Here is a 24,819-nt window from a genome sequence, read left to right as displayed (position 1 = left end):
TTTGGAATTGAAAAAGTCAATTAGAAAGAACCTCAGGACTCATAGTGTCCTTCTTTATTGCTTCGTAACACACTGCTCTTAGGTAATTGCCTTAATACTCTACTATGTAGCACTAGTGTGACAAATGATTATTATAATAAAGATGAGAATAAAAGTGATATTTAATAATTTAAGTTGCACCTTAAAATAAGCTGAAAGTACATACTACAGAGCATAAATGTTAAATTCTCAAAATAACTCAGTCTGCAAGTAGGTAGTCTTTTGTTTTCCTGCAGCTCCTGAACACTTTCTGAAATATATTCAGAAAGTGATGATATTGGAAAGATGGTCTGCCTTACCGAAGGTATGTTTAGATCCTTTCTGAGATCTAGGGTATTTCACCTCCAGAGAATCATACCTAGGTTTATATAACCACAGTATACGAGACAGTAAAATATTAATTACACCACTAAACATCTTTTGAGAACTTTTTCTAGGCTACATCAGAAGCAAAAAGTTGTTGTTTGATGCTTGTTTTTGTTTTCGTTTTGTTTTTGCTTTGTTCTATGCCCCTACCAGGTAGTGACGATTACTGTACACATCTCGAGGGAACTGAGGCTTGAAAAGATTACATAAATTTAAACAGAGTACACTTACACAGAGTACATTTACTACAATGTTAAAATATTCTCATAGAACTTTATGATTTACAAAGTATTTTCCTATTTAACTCATGATAATAAACACATAAATAAAGTCACTTAGGCTCCAATATCAATAAAATTTTGAATGAGTGAGATATTCTTGCCTTAAAATTCTGCGGAAGAGAAAGGAATTGCATTTTACACTATTTCCATAATTTAGTTACAGACATATTGCTATACGAACAGAAAGGAGGATAAGGAAAATCCTACGTGAAACTTTGGGATGATTTTATGAGAGAACAGTCATTTATACCACTTATTGCAAGCAGTTTTAGAATTATATGAGCAAAGGTATGAAGACAGTAAAAATTTGTGCCTGCACAAGGAACAACACATAGTCTGGTTTGGTTAGAGAACAGAATACGAAGTGGCAGCTACTCTTGGAAAATGCATATGAGGCTAATTTATACGACTTTGAATTCCTAGTTATGTGTGCAGGATCTTTCTGTGTCAGTTTTGAATGAAGGCGTAATGAAAGGACGGAGAGGCAAGAAGGAGGTTACTTAAAAGGCTATAGCTAAGGCAAAGCTAACAATCACCAGAGACTCGGCAATAGAGAAGAGACTGGATGCAAATTTATCAGACTCATTTTATTTTTTTCCTGGTCACAGTATTGGACCATATTTCTAGACTTCCTTGAAATAAGGGTTCAGGATAAAAAAAATATGAAGTAAATAAATTATTTGTAACCTATTATACACATCTAATCACAAAATAAAAAGATGAAAGATGCCAATTCGGAACATTCCCCAAATTTACCAGTGAATTTCTGAGAGAGCTTTATCTTCCACTCAAATTTAGTGAAGAGAGAAGGTTACTTTGGCTTAATGAAATGGCTCATCTCCAGGGTAATGTCCAATCTCATATCAGCCAACGTATAATCACCAGGGTGTATTAAGGATGAGCTCGATATACATTTTTTTCACTCAAACACCCATTAGCTTTGCAATGCAATATTTTCTCTCAAAGACAAGGGAGACATCCATGTTAAAAAAAAAAAAAGGAATTTAGAACAATCTATTTTGTATTGTTACATACTTAGACAGCTGGAATTAATATATGCTTTATTTTAATCCACCCTAAAATAGCTTGTAAATGAAATTTCTGCTAAATAAATGAATGTCATACATCTTCTGTTCCATCTTTCAGCTCAGCAATCCATACCTGGGGTGGATGTGGAAACCTTGTATTGAAGAAGGCAGCATATCAGGAACCTCACTGTTGGAATGACTACATGTTCTATTTTAGAAACCAAAATTTTAAGGTTTATCTTTAATATCTGCTGGCATTATCTGGAATGCTAAACAGTATTATAGAGAAAAAAGTAAGTGGGAAGATGGAAGAAAAATAAGAAGTTGGTCAAGGTTGTTATAAAATGTGAACATTTAGATAAACTTAATAAAATGTTACTACTGGCAAACAAGGATCATAGCACTATAATGCCCAAAATGGGATACATAAGTAAAAATGAATCTACTCTCAAATGCTATGATGGGCAGGCTAAGTGCGCAGGATTAGGGTTTAGAGGGAGGGCCCCTAAACTATCAGAACAATACTTGAAAATAATACTTAGAAACTATTTTTGACAGCTCAAAGCAGCAGCGGCTTCTTTCTTGAAGCAGCAAAGTAATCACATGGGAGTAATCACAATGTTTCTTATGCTCTTACCTGCACTCTACAATTTGGCATTGTTTATCAATTTCATGTTAGGAAGGCATATTCTTTCCAGCAATTAGAGCCTCTAAAAGATTCGCCCTAGTCTAGAAGTATGTTTATGTTTATGTATCCAGAGAACAGGTAGAAATTTGGATATGCTGCTCAGCAGAGAAAGAAATTCTAAAAGTATATGACACAGGAGTCAAACTCTTAGGATTGTTAAAGCCATGAATTTATATAAGACCACAGGAGACACCATAGAAAAATAAGAGTAGACTGCAAATCAGGTTACAGTTCTATTTAGCAAGAAGAAAGTGTAATTGGTAACACTAAATATAGTCAAGAGATGAGAGAAGAAACTGAAAGAAAGGAGTAGTCAATAGCAAATACAACGAGAACAGACCACCTTGGACTCATCTTTATTGGAGGCATTAGGGAAACCAAGTGGGTTGATTGGTCAAAGATAGCTTTGAAATGCATCTGTCATCGTTTGGCATATGGTACAAAAGCAAGTTAAACCAATGTAGATACATCATTAGTAGATAAAATCACAAATATTTACGTATTTCAACCAAAATTAGAAAAACAAGCTAATAATAATAATAATAATAATAAAAGAACCAGAAAGTGACACTCTTCACCAAAGGTTCAATCTCAAATGCTATGGCCAAAAGCACACCATGAATACAGAAGAAAGGGCAGACTGAGATGCACGTGGGTTATTGGGGTTCAAGGAGTGTTATGAAAATGAAGGGAGTAAAACAAAGAAGAACATCAATCCAGGATACAAAACCCAAGGACAACTTCAGACAATGCATTTTTAGTGCTGTGAATGTTTTAGTTAGGATAGCTAAGTAAAGCAAACATATTAAAAAACATTGAAGAGAGGAGTTACAAAGAAGTACAGTCTGAGAGAAGTCAGGGGACATATAATTTGACAGAGAAAAGAAGACAATGGTATTAAAAAACACTTATATATGAGGAAGCTGCTAGAGAGGATAGCTGGCAGAGGAGATTCTCTGTGTTCAATATGAAATTTCTCCACTTATAATTATTTCACCTTAGGGAAGTTATTCATTTTTAATATGCTCACAAATAAACAAGTAGGATAATAATTTCATATGATTTCTTTCAGAGTGAGTAAACAGAGGTCCTTTTAATAATTATGAAGTGACAGTAGGTGCAAAATTGAGATGAACAGAGATACCTGGTCACCACATTTAATGGGCAAAATGTTGAGGTTAAAAGAATTTGTTATTTCTGTTTTATCCCTTCAGTTTTCAGTATTCTCATCCCAAGAGATGACAAAAGGTCTGTGACAAGACTACACATGGCAATTCTGTGTGATCTGACCATCAGGATCTGACCATCAGGAAAAGAACTCTTAATAATCCAGGCTAAACTTTTCTGCAGTCAAATATACCCACTTTCTTCCTTCAGTGGTATATCAGACATCAGCTTTTTTTGAGGAAATCTTCATAGAGATATTGAAAGAAATCTTTATAATAAAAATTACTTAATGGAATAGGTCTGTGGTTATAGTGTAGTTTTAACTAGGGACATACAAGTCATAATGTCTTAACTTCAAATATCAAAAATCCGTAAGAAGTTAAGATATGAGAACTGAAGGACAGAAAAGGTAGTCTTATTTGTGCTATAAGATGTCCTTAAATCCCTTAAATAATTGCACTAGGAAGTATACTTTGTTTCTTCATGTATCTCTTAAAGTTTGGTCTTAAGACCCAGGGGCTAAAGGCCTGAATTTCAATTCATATTTGTTTCATAATAGCTGTGACCCCTCAAGAACCAGCCACTAAACTGCGAGAAACTATTTCGTACACAGTAAAGTAAGATTATTTTCTTAAAAATGGCACAAGGTTTTATCAGAATTGCAGAAACATTGCTTAGCATCATGCATGACATATACTAAATATTCTGTCTATGCCACTTAGCTACCCTTGATGTTATATTATTAAATTGTGACTATTTTATAAATATGCAGTCTCCTAATACATAGTTGTAAAAATGTATAAAGGTGTCCAGTGAGCAATTAATAGATTCTTTTTTATCATACTTCCTTCTTACCTTCATGATTTGTATAAAAGATTCAGAGAATGAAACACAACTCTGGGATTTGTACTTTTTAATGGAAACAATTAAATACCAGATCTAAATTGTACATAACCATGATAAACAAATCTCTAAACAAGACAAGTATGAATAAACATTATAAACTTTCTAAGATACAAATAACAATAATAGTGTGGGTTATTTCTTCATAAATTATATACACTCCCAGTTATTTGTGTCAAACTTCTCTTGTGCCTGATGGTTTCCAATTCAAAACATGTTAATATTTTTCCAGTTTTCAAAGAAAGTTCTGATTTGTCAGTAGACAGAACTTAGCCATCTTCAGGCATACATATTGACAGAATTTAAGTTAACAATTAAAACCTTTTTTTTATACTGGGTGGCAATTTAGATTTATGTTTCTTTAAATCATTAATGTCATTTTCATTTTCCTATAGCAGAGAGTCCATCATACCAAACCAAAAACAATATGCCTATGCAAAAATGTAAGAAATCACTACTCCAAGCTATATACTAGGTTGTCAAACATTATTCTTATAAAAATCTATATACACATTGGCCAATATTTACTTGTTTTTTTATAATAATGTAAAAGCAATAGTAGTTAAAAATAGGGACTTCAGAGCCAGAATAATCCGGATTAGTTCTCATCTCCATTTCTTATTTGATGTGTTCACTAACAAATCTCAAAATCTCTTGTGTCAGTTTTCTCAATTTTAAAGTGGGAATAAATAAATAAATAAATAAATATGCTTTATAGAGCATATGTAAATTATAGTAACTGTAGTAATTAAATATTAGCATAACTAAAGTTGATATCTCTCAAGTAGTAAATACTATGTGGTTGTACTAAATATTAAGTTGTGGTTGTCAATACTAATATTCTTAATAATGCATACTTCATTGTGTTCTACAGATATTGATTAAATAGAATATTTAAAAAATTTAGATTTTGACTTCTGACATATTAAAATATTCTAAAATATAGAGTTGCTATGTTCATGAGGCTATAGAAACCATTTGTGAATTTGTTTAAGTTCTTTGTAGATTCTGGATATTAGCCCTTTGTCAGATGGGTAGATTGCAAAATTTTTTTCCCATTCTGTTGGTTGCCAGTTCACTCTAATGATAGCTTCTTTTGCTGTGCAGAAGCTATTTAGTTTAATTAGATCCCATTTGTCTGTTTAGGCTTTTGTTGCCAACGCTTCTGATGTTTTAGTTATGAAGTTCTTGCCTATACCTATGTCCTGAATGGTATTGCCTAGGCTTTTTTCTAGGGTTTTTATGGTGTTAGATCTTATGTTTAAATCTTTAATCCATCTGCAGTTAATTTTTATATAAAGTGTAAGGAAGGGGTCCAGTTTCATCTTCCTGCATATGGCTAGCCAGTTTTCTTAACACCAAAACAATCACATCAAAAAGTGGGCAAAGGATATGAATAGACACGTTTCAAAAGAAGACATTTATGCAGCCAACGAACATGAAAAAAAAGCTCATCATCACTGGTCATTAGAGAACTGCAAATCAAAACCACATTGAGATACCACTTCATGCCACTTAGAATGGCAATCATTAAAAAACCTGGAGACTACAGATGCTGGAGAGAATGTGGAAAAATAGGAATGCTTTTACATTGTTGGTAAGAGCGTAAATTAGTTCAAGCATTGTGGAAGACAGTGTGGCGATTCCTCAAGAATCTAAAAATAGAAATACCATTTGACCTAGCAATCACATTACTGGGTATATACTCAAAGGATTATAAATCGATCTATATAAAGACACATGCACACATATGTTCATTGCAGCACTGTTTACAGCAAAGATTTTGAACCAACCCAAATGCCCATCAATGCTGGACTGGATAAAGAAAATGTGGCATATGTACAGCATGGAATACTATGCAGCCATAAAAAAGGATGCGCTCATGTCCTTTTCAGGGACATGGATGAAGGTGGAAACCATCATTCTCAGCAAACTGGCACAAGAACAGAAAAACAAACACCATATGTTCTCACTCATAAGTTGGTGTTAAACAGTGAGAACACATGGACACAGGGAGGGGAATATCACACACCAGGGCCTATGGTGGGTAGGGGACCTAAGGGAGGAATACTAGAGGTTGGGGGAGTGGGGAGGGATAATATTAGGAGAAATACCTAATGTAGGTGATGGGGGAATGGATGCATCAAACTACCATGGCACGTGTATACCTATGTAACAATCCTACAGGATCTTCTCATGTACCCCAGAACTTAAAGTATAATAAAATAAAATAAAAACAGAAACCATATTTGAAAATAAAGTTATATCGGTATTCTATAGACATTTGCTTCTAATATTCTAGAATAAAAATGTTCCTTATCTTTTAGTTTTATTTCATTTTATTCAACTAATGAAGATTAAGGATAAATACTCTTAAAAAATACATGAAAACAGTACTTGAAAAATACATGAAAACAGTAAAAATGTAAGCCATTTGTTGAAAGTAATTTTAAAAGTGCAAACACAGAATTGATCTCTTGCTTTGACTACAGCCCTATCTCCTAATTTGTTGTTCTGTGTCTGTTCTTGTTTTACTTCTTCTATTTTTCCCATCGTAGCCAGAGCAACTTGAGTAATACATGAAATTGATTGATTATGTGACTATTCTGCCAAAACTCTTCAAATTCTTCCACTGTGCTTAAAATACAACTAAATTCCTTACCCTTGTTTACAAAACTCATTGACCTGTTCCTTGCCTAATGCTCTCAATTAAATTCATATCTTTCTCTTCTTCACTTATCAGGCTTCACCCATAACTTTCTCTTTCTGGAACACATTTATGTTCATTTCCAGCAAAGACACTTTGTATTTGCCATTTCCTCTGACTGGAAAACTTTGGAGCTAGATTTTAGCATCATTGCCATATTCTTATACTTTAGATCTTAACTCAGGGATGTCTCTTTTCAGAGGCCTTTCCCAACTACCAAATGAACTGTTGCTTAAAGTCCATCCTTATCACCAATAATACCCTTATTAATTGTCAAATACATTACTCTTATAATGTATTGACATGGTTGTTCTCTTAAAGTATCTATTCATTCATCTACCTCTTGATTGCAAGCTCCTTAAAAGCAAGGATTTCACTGGTTTTTTCCACATTTCTCCCACCCAAAACAATATTACCTAAATTACAGTATCACAATACATATTGTGTAGTCAATGCATAAAAGGATATAAATTAAAAGAGAAGCTTGTTGATATGCTAATATGAAGATGCCAATGTTCAAACAGAATTTTATCTGTAAATTTGGAATAAAAATGTTGGAAAAGATATTCAATGGCAATGAGGTGAGTGGTTGATATGTATTGTACAACAGCAATTTAAAACACTAAGTGTGAACAGCAGTATTAGCGAATGCACCATTGAAGTAGTATAAGTCATACACATAGCTAATTCATCACTGAATACTTTACACTATAACTCTTCCATAGGTTTCATATTTGTCTCTTTCTTTAAATCCCCTTTGGCCGCTTTGTTTTGGGCTAACATTTTTCTTCCTGTATTCTAATTGGGAATTGTCTTCATAATGTGAATCTTAATGTTATTTGAATCAATGATTAGAAGAAATCACAGTTTTAATTAACATGCTTCTTCATATATGTATTGAAAAGTACCCTAAAATTAATTCCTTTAAAGTGAAAGCCTGTTTTATAAAATATTTTTCAATAGTGCTGCATTATCACATTAAATAGGCAATAAGCTAGCATCTTCTTATTTTATATTGGGCCTTGGCTAAGTGTGGCTCATGGACTAAATTCAGATAGCCAACAGGTTTTGTAAAAATGATTTTATTGAATCACAGCCACACATATTTGTTTATTTGTTGTCTATAACTGCCTTTACTCCACAATGACAAGATCATTGCAACAGAGACTGTATTGCCAACAAAGCAAAAAAATGTGTATTATCTTCCCTTTTTCAGAAAATGTTTTTGTCCCTACTTTACACCATTGTTTTATAGATATTAGAAACCATATAAAATTAAAATCGTTTTCTTATATCAGCTTTATTGAGTCATATCTGTCTCTCTCACTTTCCACACAATATGAAGATTACATTTCAAGATATCTTATTGGCCTTTAAATGTTGAAGACCTTGGCAAACAGACATTACTTTGTTTTCACTAGTTCCTTAGTAAAACAGTTAATTGACAAGTTACCCTATTTAGCAGGAAGCCAATAAACCACAGTTTAAATCAGTAGATTATGCTGTTTTAAGCTTCTGAAAAAATGATTAGTTTCACCAAAGGAGTGGGCAATTACTGCCATTGATAAGTAATTCTGTATCTGGAAACAAAGATTTGCAATTTCTTGCCCATAGTTACAGCACACAGACTGTTGACTTAGTGTCTATGCAGTTATAAACTATAGATTCTAATAACATTTAAATGTATGATGTTTATTTAAGTCTGTAAGGTTATGATGTTTATCCATAGTACTTTTATTATTAATTTCTTGGTATATAATCACTCATGCAGACAGGAGGATCTCTCATTTTGCAAAAATAAATAAATAAATAAATAACCACTTAATTTTGACCCACACAAGATAAAGAGATGCTCTTGAGGTATCTACTTCTAAGCTACAGACAATGAATGTATGTGTGTGGACTCACTGGTGAATCTTTATATATAAACTAAGTATATAATATAGTCATGCTAAAACGAATTTGACTTGGAACCAAAGCTTTTTTCTAGAAGTATAAGATTTATTCATATAAAAGCACTTACAAATTTTAAAGGTATCAGAATTTCTGTACAGCAGGGATTATAAAAGACTGAAATTTCCCTTCTGTAATAGGGTTTCTGGCCTCTTTTGCCCTCCAAAAATATTAGGTATAGCTTAGAATCAGAGAAAAATAATACCAATTGCAAGGGAATGCTTTGTCCTTCATAGGGTCAACAGCTGTCCCTCACTGGTTGCTCTGATCTCCTCTTGAAGCTTTCCGTCAGCTTCTCTTCACCTATACACAGGCAACTACGATTTGCAGGCAAGGAATGTAAGAGCTAAGCATATTGGTGCCACATTAAATCCATGGTCATCACCATTAAATGCGTCCTTATTATAGCAAGATCACCTTGTTTCATTCTTTTTCTGTAAACTGCTGTTTCCCTTATTGCTATAATTATTTAAAAACTGTGCATCAAACCGAGTTATTAACACCTGCACAATTGGACATATGGGAGTCAACTATGGCCTCGTCACACAGGAATGGCATGATCTGGAAAAAAATGGGTTAAACTCTCCATCTCTTAGTTTTTCCTTCTGTAAAATATGACAATAATAATGTTTATAACTTATACTTGCAATAGCATTAATGGTACATAGCATATAATTAGACCTAATAAAAATGATTTATTGTCTCCATCATGCCTCTCCGACTCCTCCCCCTCCTCCTCATTTTCCAACATGTAACAAATATGCTACTCTTTCACCTGAGAAATTAAAACAAATGCAACAAGATTAACCCTGCACCTTGCTGCTTATCTTTTTTACATCTTTCAGTGGAGGACTTGGTTTCTTTCTATCTAAGGGCCATTTCTCTCTGTCCTCTGGTTTCAATGCCTTTCAACTTAATGCTATTTATTGTTCAACTACTTTTTACTTTCCTAATCTTTCCTTGCAACATAAACACTCTGTCATAAGCAGATTACGGAACCAAAAACTGTTGCATATCTCTTTCTGCATGGATTGACCTTTTGGTTTCCCTTATCTCTCTGGGTTTAGTTAGGGGTGGTAAGGGATTCCCATTTTTGCTAGGCACAAGGTATTTCATCATTCTGTTTAGGTTTCCTCATTCTGCTCACACTCCTGTAGATAGTTTTTTCATTGAAATATTATATTTAAACTCTGTGTGTACTACTGTTCTGTACCAGGACCGTGACTGATACAGATGTCTATGATCTTTATGGAGTCAGTAGAAGTGTAAGCCCAACAGTTTCAGGGTAAATCCTCCAAACTCTATTAATAGCTTATTATATGCCAGATACTGAGAAATTTGAACAATCGATAATGAATACTAACTCAAGACTAATAGAAAGCAAACAATTAGACCTTATTTCAAGATAAAACCCTGCTATTTACCTTAGAAACTAATTTCTCTTTACAAGAACAGAAAATCAACACCACATGTTCCCACTCAGAGGCGGGTATTGAACAGTGAGAACGCATGGACACAGGGAGGGGAGCATCACACACTGGGGTCTGTCGGGGGGGAACTAGGGGAGGGACAGTGAGGGATGGAGAGTTGGGGAGAGATAGCATGGGGAGAAATGCCAGATATAGGTGATGGGAGGGAAGGCAGCAAACCACATTGCCATGTATGTACCTATGCAGCAATCCTACAGGCTCCTCACATGTACCCCAAAACCTAAAACACTACATATATATATATATATATATATATATATATATGAAAGTAATTTCTCTTCTTTTCCAAAATAAATGCCATTTCAAGTGACAAGTTTACCCTCAACACTAGAATACTTTCTGTTCATCATTCCATATTTAAAAACATTTATTTAACATAAAAAGAGCAAATTAATTATTATCCTTGCCTCAGTGGCCACAGTTACAGCTATCTCACAGAGGAAAAAACATATTTGATACGAAAGGCAACCATATTTCTTTTCACCAAGACATAGCTAACAACTCATCTTCTAAAGCACAAAGAAAGCAGAAGCCCTTCAGAAATACATCTTTCCAAATGTTGTTAAACATCTATTTGTCTGATTATTATATCTTGAGATAGTCCTTACTGTAGTAATTGCATACTTAAAATTTAAGATTTTATGCCACGTTATGTGTTAATTTTATGCATTCACTTTCTCTTTCTCCTGTTCCAGTTTCCCACATCCTAGGGCATCTGTGGAGATAACAAAACTGCAAATGCCAGATGGTAGTATAATCATTAAATTAAAATCAGTTCCACTCTTATTTCAATCATGAAACAGAATGATCAAATTGTAAAGGTTTCTATTCTGGATACTATTTTATTTTACACGAAAACAAAAAGTTTTATTTTAAAAACATTACACTGATAAATTATAGTATTTTTTTCCCTTCTGATCTCATCTTGTAAGCTTCTAAAATTGGGTTGACTAATACTTTTGTTCTGCAAATTGTGTACCTAAAAAACAAAATAAGAATAAACTTTGAACGAAGGAAAACTAATATAAAATACTGTTATATTTCATATAACTAATTGGAAAAAAAACAATTCTGATAGGCTTTCTTAACACAGTAATATTAGGAATAAATTTTGTTCCTTGTTGAGAGGTGAAGTAAGGAAGATGACTGAATAAGTATCAAGCTCTGCTCCTACAGGGACACTAATTCAACAATACGCAAAATATTCTCCTTTGTGAGAAACCTAGAGATCAGCCAAGAGGCTCCTGTACCCTAAGTGAGTATCACGCCAGCCACATTGAAGTTTATAGAAAAATGTGTGGCACCCACTTGCCAAAAGCCCTGCCCCTAGCTCAGCAATGTGCAATGAGAAGGAAGATCTCAACTGCTCACTTCTCCCTGGGGAGTAAAGAGCAAACTGAAACATAGGTCTACTGTTCAGATTTGGAGGACACTATCTAAGAGACTGATTTCTGCCTGGTTTGAATCTAAGTGCTGACAGGAAAGAGTGTCAGATAAGAGACCAGTGAAAACAGAGGCAGCCCTTTGAACTAGCACACACTCCGTTACCATCATCTCTCTCCAGCTCAGCATAACAGTTTCACCTGACTTAGCATGCTGACAGGAGCTAGAATACTCTAGATGTTTGAGAATATAAAAGCAAATATAAGAGCTCCAGAGGACCTACAGTATAGCAGATAGAGACTGATTCAATTTGACAGTTTGTCCCTCAGGGGAAAAAGAGAAAAATAAAAGGTGTGTTACATATTGACTTTTTGGGGAGCTGCCTGAAAAACTGGTTGTTTTCTTGTTTGTCTCAGAACACAAATGGGAACTGGCATAATTTAAATGCCCGAGGCCAATGAGGAGAAAAACAAATGGGTGGCTTACAGTATCATCAAAGGATCTTCATCAGTGGAGACAGACACCATAGGAAGGAAAAAATTTGAGCTTCTGAAAAAATAAACCAGAAAAAATCTCTCTAATTAGGAATTTACAAATTCACAGAAAAAGTTTGAGAGGCTTCCAAAATCTGTATCTGGGTTATTCTGTGAGAAACTTTTCCTCTTTGGAGCCAGTCCATAAATACTAGGAGAGTGGGCTACTCTTCATATGTGTGGATCCCAACAAAAACTAACAAGGCACATGAAGAAACTATTGTACCTAACAGTTGGGCACATAACCCAAGCAAAGTATCAACAAATTATCTCCAGAAATAAGTCCTAAGGAAATGAAGATATATAAAACAACAAAAAATTCAAAATAACCATTATAAACATTCTCAATGAATTCAGAGAATACATAAAATAAGAATATCAACAAAAACATAGAAAACATTATAAGTAAACAGGAAATTTGAAACTAAAGAAAAAATCATTTAATTAAATAATTCACTAGAATTCAAAAACAGACTTAATTATGCAGAAGAAAAAAAAATCAGTGAACTTTAACACAGTTCATTTGAAATGATGCAGAAGAGCAAAAAGAAAAGGAATGAAGAGTGTAGAAAGCCTTAAAGACGGACGTGACTCCATCAAGGGAACAAATGTACACATTGTGAGAGTTTTAGAAGGAGAAGAGTAAAAGAAGTAAAACATTTATTTATTGGAATAAATAATGGCAGAAAACCTCCCAAAGTGGGGTAAGGAAATAAACATCTACATTTAAGAAGTCCAATGGCATAAACTCAAAGACGACAACAGGAATATAATCAAATTGTCAGAAATAAAAGACAAAGAGAGGATTTTAAAAGCAGCACAATAAAAGTGACTCATTATATACAAGAAATCCTCCATAAAACTAACACAGGATTTCTCAACAGAAACCTTGTAGGCCAGAAGGACTAGAATGACATATTCAAAGTGCTAAAATAAATAAATAAAACTGTCAACCAAGAAAAGTACATGGAACAAATCTGTCCTTCAAAAAATGAAAAAGAAATAAAGACATTTCCAGGAAAACAAAAGTTGAGAAAGTTTATAATTATTGTACTTTCTTTACCAAAATACTAAAGAGAGTCTTTCAATTTTAAACAAAAGCATGCAAGATAGGAACAAAAAGGCATTTGAAAGTATAGAGCTTGGTAGCAAGGGTAAATATTTAATGAATACAGGAGCCAGTAATACTGTAATGGTGGTGGATGACACAGTTTTAGTTTTGGTGTATAATTAAATTGTTAGTAGAAAAATATAACTAAAATATCTAAATTCATATGTAAGAAGGTATAATTATGACATCAATAGCAGAAAGTGCATGTATGGAGGAGGAAGTAGATACGCAAATTTTTTTTATTCAATTGGAATTAAGTTATCAGATTAAAATAGATTATACTTATAAGATGTTTTATGAAAGTCTCACAGTAACTACAAAGAAAATATCTGTAAGAGGTACACAAAAGAAAATAAGAAAGCAATTAAACATTGGCAGTATAAAAGTCAATGGGAAAAAAAAGATTGCAAAAGAGGAAAAGAGGAACAAAAGAGCTGTAAGACAGAAAGAAAACAATGAATAATATGGCAATAGTAAGTCTTTCTGCATCAACAAATATTTTAAATATAAATAAACTAAAATCCCCAATCAAAAGATAAAGAGTAGCTAAATAGATTAAGATTAAAAATCAAAACCATGATTTAACTATATGCACCCTACAAGAAACTCACGTTAGCTTTAAGAAGGCACATAGGTTAAAAATTAAAGGATGAAAAGAATATATTTCATGGAAGTTGTTAGCAAAAGAAGGCAGGAGTAGCCATAATTGCATCAGACAAAATACAGTTTAAGTCAAAAACTGTCAAAAAACAAAAACAACATCTTATAATTATTATAAAAGGAGGAAATCACTATGAATATATACCAAGTATATATGCACATAGCACCCAAATATGTAAAGTAGGCAGAACTGGATAGAGAGAGAGAGTAACACGATAATAGAAATTTCATACCCCACTTTTTTTTTTTTTTTTTTGAGACGGAGTTTCGCTCTTGTTACCCAGGCTGGAGTGCAATGGCGCGATCTCGGCTCACCGCAACCTCCGCCTCCTGGGTTCAAGCAATTCTTCTGTCTCAGCCTCCTGAGTAGCTGGGATTACAGGCACGCGCCACCATGCCCAGCTAATTTTTCTGTATTTTTAGTAGAGACGGGGTTTCACCATGTTGACCAGGATGGTCTCGATCTCTTGACCTAGTGATCCACCCACCTCGCCTCCCAAAGTGCTGGGATTACAGGCTTGAGCCACCGCGCCTGGCTCATACCCCACTTTTAATTATGGTTAAAACAACCAGACAGTTGATCAATAAGGAATAAGAAGACTCCATAAGAAACACTATAGCCTGATTAAACCCAACTGACACATAAGAATCAGTCTACACAAAACCAGTAGAATAAATATTATTCTCAAGTGTACATATTCTTCCCCAGGTAAGAATACATTGTACGTTGCAAAACAAGTCTTAATAAATTTGAAAAGACTGAAATCACACCAAGTATCTTTCTTGCACACAACTGAATAAAACTAGAAATTAATACCAGAAAGAGAACTGGACAATTATGTGAAAATTGAACAACACACTACCAATTGGCTGAAGATAAAATCAGGGGAAATTAGAATATTTTCTGAGACAAAAATGAAAACATAACATACCAAAACTTATGAGCTGCAGTGAAAGCAGCACTAGGAAATAATTTATCATGTTAAGCACCTGTATTAAAAAAGAAGAGGTATCTCAAATAAACAACCTAACGTTATACCACAAAAAACTAGAAAAAGAATAACAAAATAAACCCAAACTTAGCAAAAGGAAGGAATTTTAATAATTAGAGCAAAAACAAAACAGAAAAGCTATATAAAAAAAGTCAACAAAATGCTATTGAAATATCAACAAAATTGACAAACCCTCAGCTACACTAAGACCAAAAAGGAGTATTAAAATATAAATTGAGACATTACAACTGATGCCACAGAAATAAAGATTACAAAAAAGTATTACAAAAATTTATACATCTATAAATTGAATAACATCAACAAAATGGATCCATTTCTAAACACATAAAACCTACTAAGACTAAATAATGAAGACACAGAAAGTGTTTAACAGGTTAAATCTCTCATAAGAAAATTGAGGCAATAAGCAAAAACCTTTAAACAGAAATAAAGTCTACGACTAGATGGCTTAACTGGTGAATTCTACCAAATACGTAGAGAGGAATTAATGTCAAATCTTTCTCCACTTGCTAAAATATTGAAGAGGAGACAATACTTTCAACATCATTTTATGAAGCTAGCCTTATACTGAGACTAAAGCTAGATTTAAAACACTAAAAAAAAAAAGAAAGAAAATTGCAGACCAATATTCCAGATGAATACAAATGCAAATATCCTCCGAAATTTCTTAGAAAACCAAAACCAAATTCAATAGTGCCTTAATAGAATCATATACCACGACTAAGGTTTCTCTCAGGGATGAAAGAACTATTTAACATATGGGAAAAAAACCCAGAACCTAAAGTACAATTAAAAAACAACAACAACAAAAAAAAAACGATGTTTTCAATTAAACAAAATCTATCAGTATGATACAACACATAAACAATTAACAAATATAGAAAATTAACAAATATAGAAAAATATTTTGAGAAAACTCAGCACTGTTTATGATTTAAAAAAAAAAACTAGAAATTGAAAAACATAGCTTTATCATAGTCATTGTCGGAAAAAAAAAAAAAAGAAAGAAAAAAAAGAAAGCTTTCTCCTACGGTCAGGGATAAGGCAAGAATGCACTCTTAACACTTTTATTCAACATAGTACTAGAAGTCCCAGCTAGAGAAAGTAGGCGAGAGAAAAAAAATAGAAGGCAACCAAATTAGAAAAGAGAAATAAAGTCAATTCTGTTCACACAGGATTAGACTTTAGAGGTAGAAAACACAATAGACCCCATATAAAAACTGTTCGAACCAGTAAATGAATTCAGAAAATTTCCAGGATGCAAAATCAACGTATTGAATCAGTTGTGTTTCTACACATTAACAAAGAACAATTTTCAAAAAGAAATTAAAAAACAATACCATTTACAATAATATCAGAAAGAACAAAAAAGTACTTGGAAATTATCTTAACCGAGGAAATGAGCGACAATAAAACACTGATGAAGCAAACTGAAGGAGACACACATACATGGAAAGATATCCTGTATCAATATTGGAAGCCTTAATATTGGTAAAATATCAGTACCCCTTCCTCGCCGCGGCTGCTGGCGTCTCCTCGGCCTCCTCCCTCTCCGCCCCGCCGCCCTGACTCCGGCTCCTTCCCTCAGGGCCCGCCCGGCTTCCAGATCAATCTCAACCCGCTCAAGGTGCCTCTTGGCTTCATCAAGGTCCTCGAATGGATTGCTTCTATCTTTGCTTTTGCCACCTGTGGAGGTTTTAAGGGCCCAACAGAAATCCAAGTGAGTTGTCCTCTGACAATTACTGAGAATAAAACTATTACAGCTGGTTTTGGTTATCCACTCAGGTGTAACGAGGCATCATTTCAGCCACCTCCAGGTGTAAACGTATGTGATATCAACTGGAAAAGCCTTGTCCTCATAGGCGTTTACCCTCCTTCTGCACACTGCTATGCTACCTTTGCTGTCTTTGTGTTCCTGTACTGCATTGCTGCCCTCCTGCTTTATGTTGGCTACAGGAGCCTATATCCGGATAGTCGCACACTTCCTGTAATTGACTTTGTCGTTAGGCTTATTGACACTTTTTTGATTGGTGAGCACTTCAGCCCAGGCTGAAGCTCCAACAGATATTAAAATAGCTGCTGGTCACAATATTGTTAAGGAACTTTCACTTTGTAAGAAGAAAGAAGGGCTGTGTTACTTTGGCTCTGTGATCAGTATGGGATCCCTAAATGTATCTGTGATCTTTGGCTTTCCAAATATATTTTGGGTAGGAAATGCTTGGTTTGTGTACAAGGAGACCAGCGTACACAGTCCATCAAATACGTCTGACTGTCATAGCAAAGGACGTATTTCACCTCCTGCTGAAATATAATTAAAGGGAGAAATAAACTGTATAAAGTATATGTTGATACTATGACATGTTGCCAACCTTTTGAGAAGCATTACTTTTTTTTAATAAAAGTCATGGCTTTGCCAATATATTGGTGGGTTGAAAATTTTGCTTTTTTTTTTTTCCCCAAAAGGGTGTGCCTTTCCTAGAAATTTAAGATGTAAATGTATTCTCACATGTAGATTTGAAAGTTCAGGAGCCGATTATGAGATGATACACATTTTTAAATGAACAGCAATTTTTTTCACTAAGCTGTTTCCTCCTTAAGCCTTAACAGGTATCTTCATTCAGAAAACAGTTATATTATCCTACCATAGTAGGAAAAAAATCTTTCTTTGGAATATCACTACTGTAAGTTTGCACAGATCATATAGCTAAGACCTGTCTTTGCTTAAAAAGCCTTGATTACATAAATTGTATTTAGAAAAAACATATTTAGTTCAAAATTTATATCTAACAGTGTTCATGTTATGATTGTTTTTAATTGCAAAGACTTAGTATATATTTTTTTCTGTTTTCTTTTTCTAAATGACTCATGGTACTTAATAGGTGTACAAAAATTTTGTTGGGAGCAGGGATTTGGAAATTTCTGATAGATGTGTAGTTAATTTAGTAAATCTGTTGCATGAGATATAATCTTCTAGTGGTTTAATAGGCTTGCTATGTAAGAACAAACAGCATGGCTCAAATAGATATTTTTATACGTATGGACATTACTCTTACTGATATTTTTTTTCTGTCTTTTGTTGCTCATGATATTTAAGTGCTGGCTGAGACCCAGCCTCTTTGTAAGTAGAGTAAAATAGCCCATCTGTTTCTTGCATACCCCACTCACAGGGTTACAAAAATTAAGATTGCTTTCTATACTTGAAATTTACCACTGAGAGTCATTGAAGTTGCTGTTTTGAGTTTAGCATTGATATTGTGAAAACAAATTCAATTTGGATTTCATATTTCTTAATATTCATTCTTGTTTCACAAATAAATGATTAGGGAATTATGCCTCATAAAGGAACTTAAGTGAGGTATATGATGAGTATATTGTCTTTGCACACACACACAGGTATATTCTGAATGCAAGCTTATTCACATTTTGCTTCCTAATCTTTTTGTTGTACAGGAATTCAGGTTTCTTATTCTTACAACATGATTGTTGATATGTAAACCACATCTTGTTATTGCCTTATTTTTGATGTTCTTATTCATAAGAATTATTAATATCAGAAAGTATATCTTTTTTGCAACCAACTTCATAAAGGAGTTGAAAGAAAAACTATGTCAGTACCACCCAAACTGATCTACAGGGTCAAGGCAATCCCATCAAAATCGCAATGCCATTTTATTTTTTCAGAAATAGACTGAAATAAACTGAAATTTCATAAAAATTTCAAAAATAAACTGAAAATTCATAAAGAACCACAAAGGACCCCCAATAGACAAACAATCTCATAAAAGAACAAAGCTAACTTAAAAACATACCACAAAGCTACAGTAAGCAAAATAACATGGTACAGGTATAAACGCAGACATATAAACCAATGAAACAAATTAGAGGGTCCAGAAAAAAAAACCATGTATATATAGTCAACTGATCTTCAACAAGGATGTTAATACACAATGTTGAAAGGATAGTATCTGTACTAGTCCATTCTTGTGCTTCTGTAAGGGAACAGTAAAGGCTGGGCAGTTTATTAAAAAAAAAGAGTTAGTTGACCCATGGTTCTGCAGGCTGTACAAGGATGGCTGCAGCATTTGCTTCTGGTGAGGAATTCAGGAAGCTTACAATCATTGGGAAAGGGGAGCCAGTATATTATATAATATGAGTGTGAGCAAGGGGGTGCAGGGAACCATGATCTTTTAAAAAACCAGATCTCATGTGAACTCAGAGTGAGAACTCATTCATTATTGCAATAACAGCCATTAAAGGGGGATCTGCCCCTATGAGCCAAACATTCCCCACCAGATCCTACCTCCAACATTGGGGATTACATTTCAACATAAGATTTAGAAGGGACAAACATCAAAATGATATTAGTATCTTCAAAATTGTGTTGGGAAGATTTGAATTTTTTTCATGTGCCAAAGATATTCAGATGCAATAGAATAAAATTGTATTCTTATCTAACAACAGAAACATAAATTAACTCAAAATACATTAAAGACTTAAATGTAAGACATGCAACAATAAGAAAACATGGTAGAAAATCTTTATAATGTTGGTGCAGGTAATGATTTTATGAATATGACACAAAAAGCACAGAAAACAATAGCAAAAACAGGCAAGTGAGACTGTGTCAAACCAAAATATTTTAACACAGCAAAGTAAAAAATCAACCGAATAAAAAGGCTACCTGTAAAATAGGAAACAATATTTGCAGAACATATGTTTAATAAGGAGTAATATCTAAATACATGAGGAACTTCTAAAACTCAATAGAAAAAAATAGAAATTATGCAATTATAACTGGGCAATGGGCATGAAAAGATACTTCACCAAAAAAAAAAAAATACATACAAATGACCACATATTCATGAAAAGATGCTAAATGTAAATAATCAATAAGCAAAGACAGATCAAAACCACAATGAAATATTAACTCATGCCTATTATAGATGGCCAATATCAAAATAGAATAAAACAGAAAATAATCAGTATTGAAGAGAATGTAAATACATTGAAACTCATATCCCCTCTTGGTGTTAGCGGATAATAGTGCTGAGACTATAAGAAATAGTGTAAAGATATCTCAAAAATAAAAAATAGAACTACTATATGATCTGGAAATTCTACTTCTTCATACTTATCTAAAATAACCGAAAACAGGATATTGGAGATACATTTGCACTTTCATGTTCATTGCATCATTATTCACAAAAGCCAAGAGGTGAAAACATATATGTTCATTGACAGGGAAATGTTTAAAAAGTTTATAAATATATAACTATATATATAACTATAAATATATGTGTATGTATGTATATGTATAAAATAGAATATTATTCAGCTTTAAAAAAAATAGTCCCCTCATATACAACAACAGAAGTGACACTTGAGGACATCATGCTAAGTGGAAAAAGCCAATCATCAGGACAGACACTGTGTGATTCCACTTTTATGAGTCACCAAAAAGTAGTCATAGTCATACTCAGAAGCAGAAGGTAGAAAGTTGATTGCCAGAGTCTAAAGGAATGCAGAAATGAGGAGTTATTGTCTAATGAGTACAAAATTTCAGTCATACAAGATGAAAATGTTCTAGAAACATTTTCTACAATAATGCACATATAGTGAACAACATTGTACTGTTTAACTAAAAATCTGTTACTAAGATATATTTCATGTTGCATGGAATTTTTTCACCACAGTATAAAGTATTCCTTGTCATGACAAATTAAAAGCAAAATCACTACACTATAGTAAAGGAAACTACATCCTGAAATATTTATGAATTATTTGTGATCATGTTATAATCTGTTATTAACATCAAATCATACAATAACAATTTGTTTCTTCTACCAATGTCTTATAAGCATGGTCTGCAGTAGCCTTCAATCAGAATAAAAACTCTGATATCTTAGAGCATCTCCAGACCTACCGAATCAGAGTTATGGTGGATGGTACCCAGTAATCTGTATTTTAAGTATTCTTTTCATCTGAAAATTATGTACATAAAACTTGTAACATTGCTTTATATGTATTATGAGCTCCTAAATTTTTATGCACACACACAAAAACAAATGTTCTTAATAAAGGAAAGTTACATTGAAGTTAAATTCATAGTTCAACTTTGACTCAAAGAAGTTAGTCACATCTTCACCAAACTCTTCTAATGCTACTGATCACTCTTGATAATCCATACTAATTTCAGATGTAGAAAATTAAGTATCACTATTCAAAGTCTCTTAACAATATGAACTATTTGAAAGTTCCAACCATTTTCAACATTACATAAGATCTTAATAATCATATTATTTGTTTTCAACCTCAGAAATAGCAAAACAAAAAAGCATCATCAGCATTTTGTACATTTTATAGTAAAGAAAATCATATAAAAACTTGAAAGTTTATTAATGGCAGTAAACTAGTTTATTTTGTTTTCTAAAATTCAAGAAAAGTGGATCACTTCTATGGCTAAACTAATATTTTGAAATTCCTTTATTATAGACCTAAAACTGTAATATGGTTTAAAGACTGCAATTTGTTTAGATTAGCCCTATGATTGACTCTAATTTATATGCTGAGTTCAGTTTCAGCTTTCTATTATAAATGATCTAACAATAAATATTCTCACAATTCTCTTCTGACTGGAGAGATGGGGGGATTTCTCACCATCAGCAAAGGGGTTATCAATTCTGCCTAGCAGAAATGCCAGCCAGGCATCCTCTACCTTGTTGTAGCAACTGAGCCACAGGTTGAAGTCTCAGTTTATTGAGATTGCCTCCCATTGACTACTGGTGGTCATTTTAATCTTCATCCCCTGACTTCTCCCTAGAGCCTTGGTCTATCTGGTGGCCAGCTGTCATCATCGGTAAGGGCTACCACACATCAGCCAACTCATTAGCATATCAAAAAACTTTGGAGAGACTAAGGATTTTATAAATTGTATTCCAGAAAATGGGATCAAAGACCAAATACATATTTCATATTACCACACTCTGGAGAAAAATTTAAGTGAAATTAAATCAACATTAATATTTCAGTGGAAAGCTTGAGTGAGGGAGATAATTTAACAAAAGAATTAAACTTTGCTTTACATTAATGATCTTCATGATATAGCAGAACTGAATTACAATGGCAGGCTATAAGCCTTTATTTAAATTTCCCGCTTAGACATGAACAATGTGTTTTATGCTGATAGAAGACATAAGTCTCCCGGGCCAGAAACAAAAGACCTTATTACTCATAGCATAACAGGCAGCATAAATATAATTCTCCTGTCCTTTGACCAAGACAATTTTAATGTTCCCCTCAGCTTGTGTAAATGTTTAAGAGATTTCTTCTTGATTTTGGGTCCCTGATTGCCATTTTCTTAGAGCATTTACTTTTGATAACTTGCAATTAAAGATTTCTTTCTTTGTCCTTTGAGATATAAATCATCTCTGAGCTTCTTGCTAGCTTACAGCTCACACATGTTTGTCTTGTGAACTTGAGAGCTAACCTTCTAAAAATGTAATCATTAAGAAATATAGTGCCGCTACCTTACAGGCTCTGTGAGAGAGGAGGACCTTGATTTTGGTAAGTGCCAATCAGCAAAGATAGCCTAATCATGTTGCTCCTTCCCTAACAAATATTCTTCAATATTTTTCCACTAGGCTACTCAGCAATTAAAAACTCTCCTCTTTTTGTTTCAATGGTATTGAGTTCAATCTCTCTCCTATTGCAATAGTCTTAATGTCTATTGCAATAATGTTGAATAAAGTTTTCTTGCCTGTTTAACTGTCAGGTGCAATTTTTTTTTTTTTTTTTTTTTTTTGAAATTCTGAAGTCCCTTGGGAGCAATGAAGAGAGGTCCGGGTTGAAGCTGCAGTGATAGTGGGTTTATGTCACTGCTGAAAAATATAAGCAAAGGAAACTCCAGTTTCATCAGAGGGTTGCTAGAAAGTCTGTCCAATCTTTGCTCTGGAGTGGGAAAAATACATAATATTTATTATGCTGATTAAGAGACAAATTTTGTCTCTGATTCAAAAGGAAACCTTATCTCTATCTTCCAAGGCTTTTAGCTATCCTAACATATGTCATAGATAATTTTTTATCTAAGAGTTAATACTTACATAATAAATGTTTGCTCATGTGGTATAATTTGAAAATATTAACATAGGCTTCTTTCTTAAAATACAAATGCAAAAATTTTTACTATTCAATCACATATTAATTTATTTAATATGGTGTTCAAAAATCTTTCTCGATTGCCTAATATATACTATATGCTCTGATCAAGAGCTATAAGATACAGTAAATCAATGCTCTCCAGGAGCTCCAATATAGCAGCTAAATAATTTTCTAGTTACATACCACATTCAAAGAAATCAGAGACAGAGGACAGAGACAAATACAGAGTTTCAAGAGGTGATGCTAAATTTATCAGACAAGTCAAAGGGAAGGCCATTTATATAGTAAAAAGAAAGAAGAGACGGTAAAATGACTTTAATATGGAGTATTTGAGGGAACAGTAAATACTATATGAGAGTAGCTAGAATTACCTGGAACAATAAATGGGGTTATGTCAGAAAGGAAAGTTTAAGTCACCATCAGTAAATTGGGCTTTCTTTGTAAATGATGCCATGTCATTTAAGCATTTTATGCAGAACAGTAGCATGTTCAGATTTGGATTAAAGAGAAGCAATACTCCACACAGAGACTGTTGTTAGAAACTGTCATGTTCTTGAATTAACTACAGGAAATATAAACTCCCAAACTTTTACCCATGATGTATTCATTTTGAAAATATATTTGGTGTGTTTTTACCACTCATAAAAATTTCCAAATTGTTTCTCAAAAATATTTTATAGCAGTATCATATTATAATTAGAATTTAGTTTTAAAGTCAGTATATCTAATGAAAAATAGTCTGAAGTCAAAATTATCCTTGTCAGTGTCTGATAAAGGTGCCATTTTGAAAATCCACAATCTGTCTTTCAAAATACGTAACACTATTTTTTTTCTCCATGGTGATACAGTTTATGACTTCTTCATGGAAATATTAGAGAAGTAGTGACTTGTATTTAGTTTCCATGCTTTTCTTAAATATGTACCATGCTTTTTTTAAAACTAGCAGCACATTCAGTGCTTACTAAAGCTCACAGTATCAGGAACGTGAATTGGAACTGGCAAGGATGGAGAGAGCAGCAGATTCATCTTTTCTTCCACAACCCACTGGGCCTAGGACATATACTCAGTGGCAGGCAACATTTCCAGCACTATCTGAATTTATCCACTACCTCTCTCAACCATATATAGAAACCAAGCAATTTAAATAGAAGCAGTGCAAATAGACTATACCATGTTTTATTTCATTTTCTTTGCAATAATGTAAATTTCAGACCATAGTTTTTGGCAAAGGGTATCATCACTGTTAAAAGGGGGAAAAGGTTATTTTTCTTTTGGTTTTTATTCTTTGGTGGATTATAGATTAATATTCATTGCCTTAGAATTCATTGAAGTCATGATAC

General features: G+C 33.4%; 1 pseudogene; it reads left to right on the top strand.

Moving 5' to 3' along the window:
* The first annotated feature begins 324 nt into the window (after positions 1-324).
* Positions 325-17,634, top strand: LOC101047561 (synaptophysin-like protein 1; annotated as a pseudogene).
* The last annotated feature ends 7,185 nt before the right edge of the window (positions 17,635-24,819 follow it).

The sequence above is a fragment of the Saimiri boliviensis genome, chromosome 4 (assembly GCF_048565385.1).
Source record: "Saimiri boliviensis isolate mSaiBol1 chromosome 4, mSaiBol1.pri, whole genome shotgun sequence".
In the NCBI taxonomy this organism is placed as follows: Eukaryota; Metazoa; Chordata; class Mammalia; order Primates; family Cebidae; genus Saimiri; species Saimiri boliviensis.
This window is presented reverse-complemented; position numbering and strand designations above follow the sequence as displayed.